This window comes from Prunus persica, chromosome G8, assembly GCF_000346465.2.
Source record: "Prunus persica cultivar Lovell chromosome G8, Prunus_persica_NCBIv2, whole genome shotgun sequence".
Classification (NCBI taxonomy): domain Eukaryota; kingdom Viridiplantae; phylum Streptophyta; class Magnoliopsida; order Rosales; family Rosaceae; genus Prunus; species Prunus persica.
The window spans coordinates 13,945,669-13,959,823 of record NC_034016.1 but is presented as its reverse complement, the minus strand read 5'-3'; the positions used below and the strand labels follow the sequence as shown (position 1 = coordinate 13,959,823).

Here is a 14,155-nt window from a genome sequence, read left to right as displayed (position 1 = left end):
GTCTTTTCAAAATGACGGTTTGGAACCTTGTGCCTTATAGGTTCAAATAACCACATCGACTCTCCCAAATTTCATATTTCAACGTATGGGAGCCCGGAACTTTTGGCCTGGGCTAAACACAAACTCAGAATTTATTTGCCCTTTTCAAAATGGACATGAAATATGAATTGAGTAAAAGCCACGCTAATATCTCATATATTTGGGTTCATGAGCTTCCGGCCCAGATATAACAAAATATGTGGGGAGCCTCAATTCATCATTCTCTTATGCCAAAGAGATATGTGGCGTACCACAATTTGCAATAATACCTCAAGGGTTGTCCATTTAATTGTTGGAACTTCAGGTTCTCAACACTGTTAGATTTTGAACTTCTGGCCAAAATCACATATTCTCATGGTATGGACATTCAATCCCCTTAGATTTTGAACTTCGGGCCAAAATCACATATTCTCATGGTATGGACATTTTTACAATTTTCTGTACATATTTCTGGACTTCAAGCCCTTACATAATTGTCCATATTTTGAGGAACTTCTTGCATCTCATTTAATTGCTCATCCATGAGTTTAAGGAACTGCAGGTTCCCTCTTTGAATAGTGATGGTTTACCCAAAATGGTAAATATTTATGCATACATCACTATTCATGTATACGGCACTATTTATGTGTACAGTACATTTGCCAGTACAGTTATCATCCATGTGTACGGCATTATGAACCAATACGGTACTGTTACATCATTAAGGAACCCCAGGTCCTTATTTACATGTCAGGGATCAAGGACCCTCAAGTCCAATTACATGTTTACAAATATAGTACCGGAGAGACTGCCAGCTCTCATATTAACATCATCATCAAGGATCTTCAAGTCCTGATGTAATTGTATGATGAGGATCAAAGAACTTCTGGTCCTGATCTGCATACTGTAAAAAACTCATCATACAGCACATTTAATCCATAAAATAAATTGTTAGTAAATAAATTATTGGTACGGACGATAAACCCGCACCATACTTTAAATAAATGTAAATGTGCGGTAAATTAAATTCATAAAGTTAAGGTGCTTGTATGGGCATTAATTCTGCTCCATACATTTAAATAAAAGTAAAGGCGTGGACGATAAACCCGCACCACCCTTTTAAATAAATGTAAATGTGCGGTAAATTAAATTCATAAATTAAATTGTTTGCTGTATGGACGTTAATCCCGCACCATACTTTAAATAAAATTAAATGTGCGGTAAAGTAAATGGTGCTTGTATGAGCACTAATTCTGCTCCATACATTTAAATAGAAGTAAAGGCGTTGACGATAAACTCGCACCACCCTTTTAAATAAATACTGTTGTATGGGTAATAAACCTACACCATACAGTAAATATAATATATTATATTACTTTAAGTAAAAGTAAATTTACGGTAAAGTAAAGGCAATTATTGGTGGGTTCTCATCAACACCACGATCAAATAGTATAGCAGATAATATTATTATCGTTTGTGGAAGGCATCATGCTTGTCTCTTAAATCAAATGCTTTCCACCTGTAATCTGCACACAGTTGGTTTGCTCGTATATCTCTCTTACAGACCACAGCTCCTCCACTACTTTTCTTCCTTACATCAACATAAGGGTTAGTAGTATAGATAATAGTGCAACACAAAAATTATACCTGAGAGCTTCTCGTACTGATAACGTGTTATAAAATGAACTGGGATATGTGCGAATATTGAGCTGCACGTAAAGTAGATGAGACACAGTATTTAACGAGGTTCGGCTATGCCTACGTCCTCGGAGAGCAACAGCAGTAACTTTTCACTATATGAAATAATAGGGCTACAACTTTAGTGTTTACAATATGTATGACTCACTCAAATTTCTCTCTTGGAGAATTTCTCTCTTGCTCTCTTTCCTCTCAACCCACTCACCCTCATTCTTCCTTCTCTTCCTCTTCTCTATGTGTGAACTTCTCTTGATGGAGGTATCTATTTATAGGCATAAGACATTGGTTGTTCACCTCACAATATAATTGGTAGACAACATCATTAATATTCTTCAATCAACAACATCATTAATATTCTTCAATCAATTGGGTAGTGGTTTGGTTTGGTGGGTGTGTGGTTAGGTTTAGTGGGTGTTAGTTGGCTATGTGGGCTTCACCTTCTTCTTTACTTATTCTTCTTTACAACAGTTTCAATTTTGTATAGATTCCAAGGATTTAATGGGCAATTTTTTTCTTATTAAAAACAAAAGGTAATTAAAGCTTGGTGTAATTACCGCCGTATGGTTTGAATATACTCATTGTTCCTTTATAAAACAAGAATATACTCCTTTTTTTTTTTTTTTCCAATTTAACTACTTTATCATTTTGTATTTTAATTTTCAAATTGATAGCTTATTTATTTCCTTTTATTTATACCAATTTCCAAATTTAATAATTGTTATGGTTTGAAATTAATTTGTTCAATGGGAAATAACATGTTGTTCTCTATTTAACTCCTATGTGTTTAGGCAGTCATGATCTCTTGGATAGGGATGGCAACGGGTCGGGTAGGGGCTTGGTATGACAATACCATCCCCATTCGCGCTCTCCATCCCCGCCCCCGTCCTCGAACCCATCTCCGTTTATTAAGTTTCGGGAAATCCCCGTCCCCGCCCCCGTCGGGGAACTATCCCCCATACCCGCCTCGAATCCCCGATTTTTTTTGCATAAAAAAATATTTATCATACATTTTAACATTAAGTTTCATATTAAATTATCATTCAACACATCCAAATTAACTATAAAGTTCAACTCAACTATTCAAAATCACATCAATATGAAATTTCATAGAAAATTAGGAAGAATTAGGAGAGGGAAGTTAACTTAGGGTTAAACATAAATATTATAATTATTTATTTATTTATTTAAATATAAACATATATATTTTCGGGTCGGGTTCGGGGATGGGGACGCCAATACCATCCCCTCCCCATACCAGTCGGGGATTTTTCAAGTTTGGGGATCCCCGTACCCGATACCCATTTAGTCTCGAAATCTTCCCCCGTTAGGGTTGAGGACCTGCCCCTACTCTTGGATTACAGGGGTCGAAGAGATTTGTGGTCACTCACCGTTGGATGTAAATTCAACGGTTTACTCACTCTTGACTCCTTTTAAGAAACTTTTTTGAACTATTGGATTAATATCCAACGGTGGGTGACCATAATCTCTTGGACTCCTGTGGTCCAAGAGATCAGGACTGTGTGTGTTTAGGTACATGAATTTACATACATTTTTTTCCTACCAGTCATTTAAATTTGATGTAAAATCATAGGAATATTATGACCTCTATGTGTTTAAGCAACGATGTAAAAATATAGGAATACTATGACCTCTTATATTCTATTGGTCATTTAAATTTTAAATTTAATTTTACACATAGAGTAATGAATATATATCTCAAAAATAGAAAACGTAGGGAACTGGACAAGCCCATATTTTTAACACCATGATTCCCACGCTTGTTGGTTCCAACACTCTATTTTATTTTATACTTGAATAGAGTTTGTTTGTCATTGGATGATTTGTGGCATTAACACTGCAGCGTCCCCATTTATTGCCTTTAAAAAAAAAATTAATTCACCATTGATTTCTTGGTTGAAGCTAAACCGATTTGGTCAGCGAGCTGTCGGTGCGGGGATTTGGGGTCGGTTTTCAAATCGATTCTCATGGAATCCCCCCGGTACTATGGCTGCAACTGGATTGGCATTTTGCTTATAAGTTTTTTTTATTTTATTTTAATTTCCCTTGTCCTTTTCTTTCCTTAATCTTATTGCCTCACAATATTTCAGATTCACATGAAAAAGTTAGGCAGGAAACTGCTTCGCATATGAGATGCCAAGTAAGTGGACTTCTAACGTACATGTAGGGGTGGGAACGGTCTGGATTGGATCGGTTTTACTTCAAAATCACGGTCAAACCAATTACAATATGACGATTTAGTTCGGTTCGGTTTGGATAAAAGTTATGAAGGAAATCGAACCAAACCAAAACAATTTAAGATGGTTTGGTTCAGCCGGTTTGAGCCTAAGCCAAATTCTCTTTCTTTTTGTATTTTTTCAACATTGTTAGCTCAATTATAACCAACAAATTCACAACTTGCTTTATACATAAATCATTTTCTAGAGTAAAAAACCATCCTAAAACTCAAAATGTCATAAAACTTTATATCTCTAACTTAATTAGCAATCAGTTAACTTCCTTAAAAGGAAATCTTGAAACATATATAAACATATTACATATTATTTGGAATAGCTACATTGCCGTTGTTGGATAGCATGTGATCAGAGCATTTAAACATATATATATATATATATATATATATATGCCTTATTCAAAACCATACATTCTGCTGCAGTGTAAAAATCACGCCCTCCGCATCAATGAATAAGAAGGTGAACTGCAATGATCCTATGAGATGCATAAATAATAAATTTCACCGAAAACTTACATATTGGGCCTTGGCCACTTGACTTTTCCATTCTCCCAACTTATTCGTATAGACCTCACCATAAGTGTAAATATCTGGAAATTGTTTACCATCCTGAAATGCAAACATTTTGTCTGTTCAAAAGTATATTGACATTATTTATGTTACATATTTCATACATACATATACTTGTTTCTGATAGCGCAATGAGAATGGTGTTTATCCACCATGATGCTTATACTTCTTCTTGGATCGATTCTCCTTATTATCATTCGATTGCTTCTGCAGTATGCATACATTATGTTAGTACATATAGTCAAAACAGACCATACATTTAAAGTACATTGTTAGGAAAATGTGAACTGAATATTTAGTACCATATAGGCCTCATCTTGAAAATGTCACAGTTAATTGTTATCATGGCACCTCCAGATTGGCTTGACAATATCTGTTGGTGAGAAGAAGCCTCTCAAGACAAAAAACAACTCCAGTACAAAAGAAAGGATCCTGACCTTTCGAAGTTCAGAACAGATCTTCATCATCTTCATAGCAGAAGTACTTTACATCTTTCATATGTCTTCATCATCTTCACAGGTGAAGTACTCATCTTCCAAGTCTTCATGAGTTTCCTCATGTTCCAAGTCTTCATCTTGAGGCAGCATTACCAGGTGGACTCCATAGCTCGTGCAGCACATTGAACCTTCGCTAGTATGTTCCAAACTAACCCGACAAGTACTTAGTGGACGCATAAAAGGCGTCGATAGATACTGTACAATCTTAACAAATGGAATATAGAGCAGCCACACATGAGCTGACTTCATAGCTTTTGCTTTAAAATTAAACGAAAGTGTGGCAAACGTTTCTGCATTAATGTCAATTCTGGCTGTGAAATAGCAACGATCAAAATCACTCTGAGTAATTTCTTTTTCCGTTTGGCTAATTTCAGCAGCAGCACAGATAGCCAATCCTCTGTTCTCCGGTTTGAAATTTAGAGGGATTTGGAAAAAAAACTCTGATCTATCAATCAGCTCATACAAATCCTCACGATGGCTGAACCACTTTGGAACTTCACTTCCGGGAAATACAATGTCGAATTGAGATTGCTTAGAAGTGAGAAAGACAGAGCATAGACTCCCCTCATTCAGTAGAATGTTTTCAATCTTCGTGACGTCTTGAGCCAGAGTGTCACACAGTTTCTTACAATTAAGCAATGATACAGATTTGATCATTTGTGAATCTTTATGCTCTAAGATGCTTGACAATTTTGCAAATCGTTCCAATGATATGCAGTCAGCCGCATCCACATATTCCACTTTTGGTGGAAGTTCCGGAATTTCTTGAAGGCTCTTGCAACCCCTCACACGAACATGCCACAAGTTTGAAATACTCGAGTTATTTGGAAGGGACCCTCCAGTCCATTTTGGAAGAGTAGAAAGATTTCGGCATCCAGACAGATTGACAGAAAGTAGATCTTTGAGCTCATAGATGCTGCAGGGTAGATTTGTAAGGTTTTCACATTCTTTTAAAAATAACATTTCAAGCCTAATGAGATATCGAATCGATGAAGGCAATTCTCTGATGGCAGTGGTGGATAGATCCAAGAATGTTAAGCCTTCCATCCTTACCAACAAAAGTTCGGGAAAATGCTCTAGCATTCTGCAACCTCTACTATTAATATACTCTGCCGATTTCAAATCATCTTCATCATCTTCATCATCTTCCAAGTCTTCATCTTGTGGCATTACTAGGTGGACCCCATAGCTTTTACAGCACACCAAATCCTGGGTAGTATGTTCCAAACTAACTCGGCACAAAAAAGGAGGCAATGGACATTGCACAAACTTAACAAATGGAACATAAAGCAGCCACACATGAGCTGATTCCAAATATGTTTGTTCAAAGAAAATCGAATGTGCCGCAACACTTTCTGTATTCATGTCAATTCTGGCTGTAAACGAGCAACGACCAAAATTACTTTGTGAATTGTCTTCCTCTTTTTGGCTAGTTTCAACACCAAACTTACTTTGTATAGTATCTTTCAATTCCTTGTTAATTTCAACATCAGCACAGATAGCCAATCCGCTGTTCTCAAGTTTGAAATTCTGAGGGATTTTTAAAGAAAACTCATATTTGTCACTTAGCTCATACAAATCTTCACGATGGCTGAACCACTTTGGAACTTCGCTTCCGGGAAATACAACCAGGAATTGTGATTGCTTAGAGGAGAGAAAAACAGAGCAGAGGCTGACCTTATTCAATGAATTATATTCTATCTTTGACGCTTCATGAGCCAGATTGTCACATAGTTTCTGACAATCAAACAATGTGACATATTCGATCATTTGTTCCTCTTTATGCTCCAAGATGCTTGACAGTTTTGCAAATCGTTCCAGTGAAACACAACCAGCAGCATTTACCCGTTCCACTTTTGGTGGAAGTTCAGGAATTTCTTTAAGGCTCTTGCAACCACTCAGGTTAAGAAAGCGCAAGTCAGGTGATATATTTGAGTTAGTAGGAAGTGAATCTGCACTCCATTTTGGAAACTTAGCAAGATTTTGGCATCTAAAGAGATTAACACTCTTTAGATGTTGCAACTCGTAAATGCTGCATGACAGATTTGTAAGGTTTTGACACTCCGTTAAAGTTAACACTTCGAGGCTAACAAGATATCAAATTGATGAAGGTAACTCTGTGATGACAGAGTGGGATAGATCCAAGAATGTTATGCACTCCATCTTTTCCACAGTCTCAGGGAAATAACTGAGCATCCTGCAACCTCTAAGATTTATATTTTTGACAGATTTCAAGGCGATTCGAGTTGGAAACGAAGTAAGGCTGTCGCATCCCTCAAGACTCAAGGCAACAAGCTTGTCAAGGAATCCAACAGAATGATGAACCTTAACTAAACTTGTGCAGTAGTTTAGATTCAACTCCTTTAAGTAGGGGAATCCAGAGGCGTCAGGGAATTTTGTTAGGAACTGGCAGCTTTCCAAATTGATAGATTTCAGGTTTGCCAAACTCTGTAAGGAAGCAATAAAGGATCAAAAGCTACAGAATTTTTGTCCTTTTACAGAGGAAAAACTATTTTGACAATATATATATAATGGATAGGAATAATAAAAAATACCTTGAATCCTTCCCCAAGTCCTGACATGTAGCTGCGAGGCATATTCAGCTTAAGAAGCTTCTTCGGATAAGAATCAAATGGTAAGTATTCAGACGAAAATTCAGGCCAATCAATAAACCTTAATTCATTGGGCAGAAAACCAATCTCTCCAGAAAGGTGTGCATTACTGTTTATAAAGAGTTTAAGATTTATCATCTTTGAGAAGCTTGAAGAACTCAATCGTATGCCATCTCGTCGAGGCAACTTTATCATGATGCCCTTAATTTTATTTGTCCCCTAAGGTGAAAAAGCAATGGTATTAACATAAATATGCAATTTGAATCTTCAAGATAATATTATTTCAGCAAAAATTTAATACCTAAGTCAAAATTCTCTATATGTATATATACATATATATATATATATATGTTTACTTACTATGCCTTCTGTTAAGACCTGATAAACATCCTCGTGAGACCACAATCTGCTACGTTTACCAGGTTTAAGTGGTGACTCTTGGCGAACTATTTCTTTTCCCATTTCTTCTATCAAGTCATGCATCCAAATACTATTGTCTTCATTAACATTTATAAGGGCCTTTTCTTTGAGTACTTTGAGACCATACTTAGGGTTGAGGCCGCAACCCTCTAGTATTTGTATCACATGGTCCTTATCTTCACCTTTAAAGAAACATGCAATGTCAAGGAAAACCTCTTTCACATGATCTTCCAATGAATTATAACTTATTTTAAGAGCTTCTTGAAGATCTGGATTAGGAATTTTTTTGCAACCATCTAATGCATCTAGCCGTTCCTCAATACTTCCACAACATAGAAGTGAACCTAAAACTACCAGAGCTAGGGGAAGGCCTCGAGCATACTGCACTACGGTACTAGCGAGCTTCTTATGATCATCCGAAAGTCGTTTTTCTCCTGGAAAGGCATTCGCACTGAAGAGATCAAAAGCTTCGTGATCATCTAATTCCTTGACATTGTAGATTAGATTAACTTGATGAGCAGTGAGCAAGTGCTTATCTCTAGTTGTTATGATTATTCTACTACCGTTACCAAACCATTCGGACCTTCCAACTAATTTCTTCAGTTGGTCTACTTGGTTCGCATCATCAACAATTATGAGAACCCTTTTCTTGCTCAACCTTTTCTTTATCACATTCATTCCCTCATGAACGTGGGCCAGCTCCAAGTCCTTTCCCTCCTAGAATCTTAGACAAAATAATGTTTTGTAGTTTAACTAGGCCTCCATGTTGCATTGATTCTTCTCTAACATTGTCCAAAAAGCAGCTACCTTCAAATTTATGGGCAATTGTATTGTAAACAGCTCTAGCAATTGTTGTCTTACCTATTCCACCAATTCCCCATATCCCTACCATACAAACATTATTTTCCCCAGCACGTAAAAGCTTAACCACATGTCGTACACGAGACTCAATTCCAACTGGGTGATCTGCCACATTAAAGGCAGTATCATTTAATACTCGTACTGAAATCTCTTCAACGATGTCATGAATAAATTTAGATTCATGCCTGCCAATAAAAGCATATGAAACTTTAGATGAATGGCAGTTTTATGTGCTAAATTTGTTCTTGGAAAAAAGATAGAACATGAAAGGTAGAAGACAATTCTGCTTGATTAAAAGTGACAATGCTTTAAATCAAGGACTTTTAATTTGTTTCCATTATTTACCTTGAAAGGCAAAGTAGTCATGAAAAATAAGTAGGGTTAATCGTTTTATTAGTCCCTAAACTTTGACCCAATTTGCATTTGAGTATCTCAATTTCCAAAATGGTTCCCGTGGTCCTTTACCTTTAGTTTCGTTTAGACAAATGATCATACCGTCAATTTTGTTAACCTTTTCTGTTAAGTGCATGGGCAAAATTGTATTTTTAAGTAAAACGAAAAAAAAAAGAATAAAAAATAATATCTTTAAAATAACAATAAAAGAAAATCAAATAAAAAACCAAAAAAAAAAATAATAATAAAGTTTGGGGGGAGCAGAAATCGGGATAGAGGGGGAGAGAGAGAGTTTAATTTTAATTTTTTAGTTTTTTTAATTTTTTATTCATATTTTAATCAATTTTGATATAAAAATACCATTTTGCCCATGCATTTAATAGAAAAGTTAACAAAATTAACGGCAGGACCATTTGTCCAAACGAAACTAAAGTTAAAGGACCACGGGAACCATTTTGGAAATTAAGATTTTCAAATGCAAATCGGGTCTAAATTCAGGGACTAATAAAACGATTAACCCAAAATAAGTAATAAATGCAAATTAGATCACCTTTTTTTTTTTCAGTCAAAGTTCCAATTAATTGCAATCCCCAAAACAACAGACAATAGAACCAACAAAGCCGGGCAAAAGCACCGGCTAGAAAACCAACAGGAAACAGATCTAGCTAAAACCATTGTAGTATAACATGAAGATCATATTTCTAAGAAAAAAAACAATTGAAACGGCAAAAGCCAACATAAAGGCATATAGCCCACAAAGAGGCATTACGCCCACATTCAGCATAAAGACCAAATTCGGCTTAAGTGTAAAGTGCCCAGAAATTTACCCGTGTAAAAAATGCCACCCGGACAAATTTGCTGCTTCTACTAGAGCTGCTTTCCATCTCAGCTTCTTGTTCATATCATTCTTGAAGTTGCATTCATGGTTAGCAATTGCCTCCCCAAAAGTACCTCTCTGGTGCCGCACATGGGAGGGATCCACTTTGTAAAAAATTGGAAAAACCATTTGTTGCTTTGATTCTCTACATTGAATGATATGAGCGAGTTCCTCCAAGCACCACGTAGAGGATGCATAGTTTTCAGAGAATATGATGAGAGAAATCATTGACCCTTGAATTGCTTTGAGAAGCGCTGGTGATATATCTGTTCCTCTTTCAAGCTCGTCATTATCCATGAAGGTGTTGATCCCCTTCCGATCCAAACTGCTATGCAAATGGTCTGTAAAATTGTAGCGTGTATCCTCGCCTCTAAAACTGAGAAAGACATCGTGTGTCCATGAATGGGGGGAAGAAGAAGAAGAGGAAGAAGCCCCATGAATGGTAATTGAATCCATAAACAGTCTGAAAGAGTTTGCACTGCTAACTCATGACAATGACATTGCTCCTTCCATTATGAATGTGAAGTCAACTGGTCAATATAATAATGACAAATAGAATAAGACTGAAAGAGCCAAGTTTGCTTTCGGCGCAACTTCTAATCCAATTTTTTAAGTTTTTTTTTTTTTCTCTTGGGCAGATTAAGATTCCTCTCTTAAGTTCAATATTGTTGTAAAGTCAAGGATGGATCCCACAATGGTAGTGCCCACTACCTAATGGATAGAAGGACATCATGATGAAAGCACTATGGGAAGGCATCATCACCCACCTCCAATGGAAGATGCTTGCCTACCACCCACCTCCAATGGAAGATGCTTGCTCATCACCCACCTCCATTAAGAGATGCTTGCCTATAAATAAAGCTTCCTTATACTTGTAATGATGACACATGAATGTAGAACAAACATTCAATGAGAAGATCAGATTTCTATTCTTTCTCTATACCCCAATTCTCTCTACAATTTCATCTAGATTTATAACAAATATATATATATATTAAGGACAAACTGCAGCTCAACAACCAAACAAACCGCATTTTCCCAGGAAAGCCATCAGGGCATTAATCAAGGTACCATGGAGGGTAGGTCTGGAATTTAATCTGCCAAACCGACCGAACCGTATTGGTTCGGTTTATGGTTTCAAATTTCAAAGTGGTCGGTTCAATCCAACCGAACAAAGTGCAAAAAATGCTAAAGTATTAGAAAATTGGTGTCTAATGATAATGTTGTTAAATAGGGCGAGGATCTGCTGTCCCCAAAATGCATGTACCTTTCTAATATTGTGACACATGTCATTGGACTTCACTGAACATTGACAGTGTTAAGTTATATTAAAAGAGAATAAAGAAATAAACATATTAATCTAGTTCAGTCCTCTCAGCGAGCACCTCCCCTCCCCCCATCTCTCTCGTTCGCCGCTGCAGTCTCGCATGCTCCAAGTGCAATCGAAACACCGCTTTCACTCCTCTAGTCTCCATCAAAGAACTTTTGTTCTCTTTTGAAGCACATATGTTGTCCCGTTGAAGAAAGACCACCCAGACAAATTAGCTGCTTTTGGAAGAGTCGTCATCCAAAGCTTAACGAATGGAACATAAAGCAGCCACACATGAGGTGATTCCACATATGTTTGTTCAAAGAAAAACGAATGCACCACAACACTTTCTCCGTTAATGTAAATTCTGGCTGTGAATGAGCAACGGCCAGAATTACTTTGCGCTTTTTCTTTTTCTTTTTCTTCTTCATATAAATTATGGTGCAATTAATAGTTGTTATACAGAATAATTATTTTTAATACAACAATTACTCATTTCTTAATCATACCAATAAGACAAATATTCATTATAGCAGTTTCTCATACCTATCCACTATTTGATCATATTTCATCACCAACATATTGATAATTGAGTGATATACATTAACATATTGTATTTCACTTTCGGGAAATACAATGTCGAATTGAGATTGCTTAGAGGAGAGAAAGACATAGCAGAGACTGACCTTATTCAGTGAAATATTTTCCAAATTGTCACACAGCTTCTGACAATTAAACAATGGGATGCATTCGATCATTTGTTCCTCTTTATGCTCCAAGATGCTAGACAATTTTGCAAATCGTTCCAATGAAACACAATCAGCAGCATTTACCCGTTCCACTTTTGGTGGAAGTTCAGGAATTTCTTTAAGGCTCTTGCAACCACTCAGGTTAAGATACTGCAAGTCAGACGAAATGTTTGAGTTAGTTGGAAGTGACTCTGCACTTATTCTGGAAACATAACAAGTCAGATAAAAAAAAAAATTTACCTCATCGCCAAGATTTTGATTGCTTCGAACGTTTGTCCACAACCCTCTGGCTTTGATGGAAGATGTCATTTGTATTTTTACACAAATGAAATTTTGTAGTAGAAAATTTGGTGTGAAAAGTATTGGAATGAGATGAATTTGTATAAAGATTTGGTATGAAAAGTGAATAATATTGGTAGGTATTTATAGAAAAAAAATTCCATAATTTTTTATATCTTTTATAAAAAAATTCAAAAAAATTCGAATTTTTTTTGGCCAAAAAATGTGCAGCATTTTTGGATCGGAGCCTCCAGGAAAAACCACGTGGCTTGTAGCTGTTGGTTTCTGACAGCGCTAACGTCACTTGCCTAAAGGCAATACGACGGGCCAGATCTCCCCTTAGGCTTGTCCAGACTCATGGATCCCACGCCTTGCCTGAACTGGATCTTGTGGCTGGAGCTTCCTTCCGGGCCTAAGGCCCCCTCCTTCCTGGGCTACACACTTGCGGTGGACTTTCTCTAACATGTGGGTATAAATGAGCGCTTTGTTGCTTAGTCTCTTTACATTGGACGGTCTTAACGGGCTCCTTCAAACACCACCCTTGAAGATGCGTAGTTTTTAGAGAAAATGATAATACAAATTCTTGAAGAAGCTGCAGAATCAGCATTTTTATTATTCTCAATTAAACAAATCCCTTGACAAAAATGTCAGGTGGGGTGCGCAGGGGAAACATCGACAGAGGCTGCACATACATTGGGTTTTTATGCCAAAATATCGACAGAAATCAATACTTATTATGAGAAAGGGTTCAAATGAGTCGGTCAACAAGACAAAATGATATTTTGCGACCAGGGGGTAAAATGATATTTTCAATTATTTATATTTTGTTCTAAAAGAATCACCAAATTATAAATTTGTCCTGAATTGTAAATGACACCCAACTATAAGGACCTCATTGCAAAACTACATGAACCTACAGGTCGACAACAAAGGAAACAGTTTTAAATTGCACACGGCAAACCCAATTATGGTATTCTAATAAACAATTCCTTTATAAAAAAAACCCAACCAGAAACCCCACAAAGAAAAAGGACTTGGATGCGGTTAAATTGGCTGTTGGATTGTTCATCTGATACACCGTTGGGTCTTTCAGTTCATTTTGCTTAGGGGGGATTGGCAACGTGTCAAGCTGCAAAATTTCCTAAAATATATAATTAAATTAAATATAAATATAAATGAATAAAGATAATCTACTTTAATGCAGAACTCTCTTAGTTCTTACAAGAAAAATAATTAAATAAACAAAATCAGAAAGAGACAATTATAACAAGGGGTCCAACTTTGTGATTAATCCAGCCGACAAAGAAGGAGGCGTCCAAATCTCAAAATAGCTGGTGCAATTCCTCATACTTACGAAGCAGCCTGCTCCTTCCATTGTGAATGTGAAGTCAGCCGGTCAAGAATGAATAAGGAATAATAGAACAAGACGAAAAGAAAGAGCCACGATTGCTTTCGGTGCAACATCTAATCTTATTTTTTTATTTTTTTTTCTTGGGCTAACTTTAAAGATTTCTTGTGAGTGAATGACTTTCACAAAGTTAATAACTTTCTTTTTGTGAGTAAGTGATATACTTTCATACACTTTTATCGAGTTTTATATACTTTTATTTACTTTTTTTAA

General features: G+C 36.4%; 1 pseudogene; it reads right to left on the bottom strand.

Annotated features, from left to right (window-relative positions):
* On the bottom strand, positions 4,552-13,214 carry LOC18767095 (annotated as a pseudogene).